The sequence below is a fragment of the Leopardus geoffroyi genome, chromosome C1, assembly GCF_018350155.1.
Source record: "Leopardus geoffroyi isolate Oge1 chromosome C1, O.geoffroyi_Oge1_pat1.0, whole genome shotgun sequence".
NCBI classification, from domain to species: domain Eukaryota; kingdom Metazoa; phylum Chordata; class Mammalia; order Carnivora; family Felidae; genus Leopardus; species Leopardus geoffroyi.
This window is the reverse complement of record NC_059328.1, coordinates 32815961-32820578: the sequence shown is the minus strand read 5'-3', so window position 1 is coordinate 32820578 and position 4618 is coordinate 32815961. Positions and strand designations below refer to the sequence as shown.

General features: G+C 41.4%; 1 long non-coding RNA gene across 1 annotated transcript; it reads left to right on the top strand.

Annotated features, from left to right (window-relative positions):
• The first annotated feature begins 648 nt into the window (after positions 1 to 648).
• LOC123597695 lies at positions 649 to 3542 on the top strand. Its single transcript, XR_006712216.1, has 2 exons — positions 649 to 766; positions 1081 to 3542. It is a non-coding gene; the product is annotated as an uncharacterized LOC123597695 (long non-coding RNA).
• The last annotated feature ends 1076 nt before the right edge of the window (positions 3543 to 4618 follow it).

The following is a 4618-nucleotide window of genomic DNA, read 5'->3' as shown; positions in this document are numbered from 1 at the left end:
AAGGATGAAAGCAGAGTGGGACCTTTCTGGACAATACTATACAGGAACCCAGCCCATAATGCACTCAAAGTCGATGCTGAACCATCCAAGAGATATGGATGAGAACCAACAAGGAACCGTGGGTTGCTTTTTGGTTTTAAAGTAAGCACCATGCCCAACGTGGGGCTCGAACTCAAGACCCCGAGATCAAGAGCTGCATGCTCTACTGACTCAGCCAGCCAGGAGCCCCAAGGAACTGTTTTTTAACTTATTAAATTTGGGGGAAAATGCTGGTCACTGACTTGCATTAATTCAAGGGTTGGTTAGGTGATTTTCAGACCTATGTTTATCAGCGGTTCATAGAATTTGGAGTTAATTCTGGAAACCACCTGGCAACTTTAGCATCATTGTTGCCTAGAAACTCCACTTCAGTGGACATCACAACACAACAAGCTGATGGTGATGAAATGACAGAGGGGTGGCACTGGACTATACTAGGGGAAGTTTTCTCTTCTCTTCTCTTCTCTTCTCTTCTCTTCTCTTCTCTTCTTTCTTTTCACGTTTATTTATTTTTGAGAGAGACAGAGTGTGAGCAGGGAAGGGCAGAGAGAGAGGGAGACACAGAATCTGAAGCAGGCTTCAGGCTCTGAGCTGTCATCACAGAGCCTGATGTGGGGCTTGAACTCACAAACCTTAAGATGATGACCTGAGTTGAAGTCAGAAGCCACCCAGGCACCCTGAAGAAGTTTCGTTGGAGCTGCTCTAGGGACTCTATGAAGCTCGGGACGTAGGTGCTTTTCGTGGCCCAGTTTTATTTGTGCTCTGCTGTCTCCCCATTATTTCAGATTTTGCTGATCTTTGCCACAAATTTTAATCTACTCATCTCTTCTGTCCCCTTTCTTTTCCTGTCTTCCTGCTTATGCTTTGCACACTCTGTTAACCTCTTGGCTCTTTGCTGTGGCTGTTGGTTTTTCTCCTTTTCCCTGAACCCTGATCCTGCTTGCCCCTGGCTTCTTTCTTTCCTTGTGATGTGCGCATCCTTGCTCAAGTACAGGCTGCATTGTTAATTTAGTGGCCTGCCTTTTTCTTTTCACCTAGCAGACTCTTCACCAGCTGGGAAGGAACACGTATCTGCTCTTCAGGAAATGCTGCCCTTTGGGTGGAAAAGGACTGGTTTCCTGGCAATGCCAGAATGAAGATCCTTCTCTGCTGGAAACAAACAAAACCCCTTTATCTGGGGAACTTCCTATTTCCTCCACTGAAAGCTGTGGTTCTCAAACATGGGGCATTATGCCAGGGGCACATGAAATCATAGGATAAACTGGGCACATCTTCCTAGATGTTACTTGGAACTTTGGGGGAAATTGTCTCGAATTTTTCTTCCTCATCAAAACCACTGCCGCATGTGGGTTGAAGAGTCAAATTCACGTGGCATTTAAAGATTAAACAGGAGATATAAAAATTTCATGCTTCTGGTAAGCTGCTTTGGGTTATGTCTTCAAAATTCCTGGGGTGTCTTTCTACTGCTCTGCTGTCAGGAAGTACTTCAGTGGAGAATTTTGAGAAGCATAGAAGGCGTTCCCTGGAAATGACAGACCGCTACAAGTTTCACCCAGTGAATTCAGCACCTTGGGCTGATTTAATGAAGTTGGAAAAAACTTTGAAATATTAATGGAGATTGCTTTCCTCCCCATCCCTTAAAGTTACCCAATGCCTCCACTTATGCTGTTATTAATTCATTGCCTGGGGAGCATTTGGATTGTTAAAGCAGAAAGGTAAAGACAAAGAAACAGGGTTTCTATCGAGATTTATATATGAATTTATATATAAATTCATAGCAGAGACCAGCAAGTCTTTTGGTTTGTGAGAGTTGGGTATTGAACATCAAAAGCAAATCTCTTTGAAGGGATCAGTGTGTCCTGGGTTGAAGTGTGTTTCCCCCACAATTTGTATGTTGAAATCCTAACCCCCAGTACCTGAGAATGTGACCTTATTTGGAGATGGGAAGTTACAGAGGTAATCAACTTAAAATGAGGTCTTTAGGATGGGCTCTAGTCCAATGTGCCTGGTGTCCTTATGAAAGAGGAGAGGGAGTTTGGACACAGAGATGCATAGAGGGAAGATCCTGTGAAGACACCTAGGGAGAAGATGACCATGTATAAGCCAAGAAGAGAGGCCTGGAACAGACCCTTTGCTAAGCCCTCAGAAGAACTAACCTTGCCAATACTTTGATTTTGAACCTTAGCCTTCAGAACTGTAGACAATAAATTTGTTTTTTCTTTTAAGCCCTCCAGTTTACGGCAGTCCTGGCAAACACGAGGGATGAAGTTATGCCATAAACCACAGATTGGAAATACTGTATGTCCTGAAATCTAAGATGTTATGAGTTGTAGGATACACCCCAGTTTAAGAGTTGTCTATGTGTAAAGAGACGTACATCCTAGAATCAATAAATATGGCAGTGTAGATGAGGGGCAAAAGTACCTTGTTCTATAAACTAAACACGAACTAAGCAGAGATTGGGAAGAACTGGAGGAGACGTGCTAGAGCTTATATTGCCATGGGTTCAGGGAAAGCGATCTAGTGGCCTGTCTTTATGCCATAAGCTGCTGTTCCCCAGGATGAAGCCTTGTAGAGGAGTACTTTGTGTCATCATGGGATAGCACCAGTGAGAGTACAAAAGGACAAGGTAACAAATCTAAGATTGAGATTAGAGAGTATCACAGAACAGGGTCCCAAATTCCTGGTCTTCAAGATAGTCTTGAAAGAGAGAAATGGGGGAAGACACTGAGAGCAAGTGAGCCAGTGAACCCAAAGGAGCGTGTGGTTGACGTTAAAAGGATGCAGATGACCCTTCTAGAACTGATGCTTGAAGGCCAACATGAGAACCAAGGACATCGGTGAAGGATTTGGTGGGCATAGAGACCAATGACCAAAGATTAGGTAGGAGGAAGGCAGTGCGATAGAAGCCAGGGCAGGCACCAGGTGCCCAAATGCCTGAGCCGTGTTTGATAGAACCTTGGCAAGAAGGATGATAGAGGTGTGATATTTTGAAATCACCAAGTCTAAGCTTGAAATTATTACTCTTACCCAGGAGTGACTGGGTTTACCTGAAAATAACCTGGGTTGAATTTTCTGACTTTGGAGGGAATTGAGGAGGTAGGTCAAGACAAATTAATTCTGGTTAAAATCAATTTGAGAAAAGTGTATTTGACTTTATACGCTCATACTTGTCTAGATTTAATGTGTTTTTTTTTTTACTCAGTATACCAGTTTTCACTTATAACCCATTGCCTACCCCTCCTCCCACATTATATGGATTTCACTTGCACCAAGAACAGTCAATTGTTTGTCTTATCCATTTCCCCTTGGTTTCCTAACCTGCTTTGAGTTACAGACCACTTGAGAGTGTGATGGAAAGTATGACTATTTCTGTAGAAATGTGCATGTGTGTGCACATCCATATCAAATTTGGCATGAAATTTCAGGGACTTCCCAACCACTCTAAAACCCCTCACACTGTCAAAAAATGGAAATAAAAAGTAGATTTGTGTTAATAGAAATGTATTAAGAATTCTGGTTCAAGATAAGACTTGGGTACATTCATTCACCTCCCTTGCCTTCCTAGAAACCACTGAAATGACAGTTAAAGATATGTAGAGAAAAATGAATCCATGACAGCTCTGAAAACAGGAAGGAGTGCTCTGGGTAGACAAGAGATTTCATCAAATTTCTGGAAGATGGAAATTATATGGGCTTGCATTTTATTATTTTGAAAGTTCAGTATATAATAGGAAACCATGGCCTAGAACTCAAATGGAAGATTCCATGGGGCAAATCTCTCTTCAGAGAGGCTCTAAGTTTAGGATTGGTACATATAGAGGATAAAAATGAGCTGTGAGGCAGCAGTCTGGGTGGTTAACTGGAAAGATGTCCTCAGGACATTTTGGCTTAAGTAATTCCTTCCTTTCTTAGATGTGTATAGAGTTTGAATTCTAAGAATTGTTTTTGTGAACTTATAAAAAGATTTGCTGAAGGAAAGCTCAAGGTCTGAAGTTGGAGCAAGGAAGCAAGGCAGAATGATATTTGAAGCAGGCCCAGAGGATAAAGTGGAAATCCTGGGGGTTGAACAGGAGGGTAAAAAAAAAAAAAAAAAAAAAAAAAAAAAAGCCATTTCAGACCAGGAGAGAAATACTTTTAGGTGCTCCACTTTTGTTTGACAATGGTGGAAATTCCAAATCCCCCTGCCTGTTCTCCACCCAGGTATTCCAAAGAGAAGGATCTCTCCGCACAAAGGCCATAGTCTGCCTTCATATTTAGAACAAATAGACCCTGTTAACTGCAAAGGAAACTTGCAATGAGCTACCTATACTTTCTACAAACTCCTTCATCAGTAAATATAAATGGTCAACTAAGGACCACTTGACATCTGAGGGAAATCAACACCATAAAAGATGAAGACCAAGGTAAACAAATAAGAAGTGACCTGGAAGGATATGGAAATATTAAAAGCAATTCAGAGATTTTCACATAGATGAAATAATGACACATTGCTATGAAAAAGATGTAATTAGAAGAAGAGAAAAAAATGCTCATAAATTAAAAATATAATTGTTGAAATTTAAAAATGTAGTAAAAT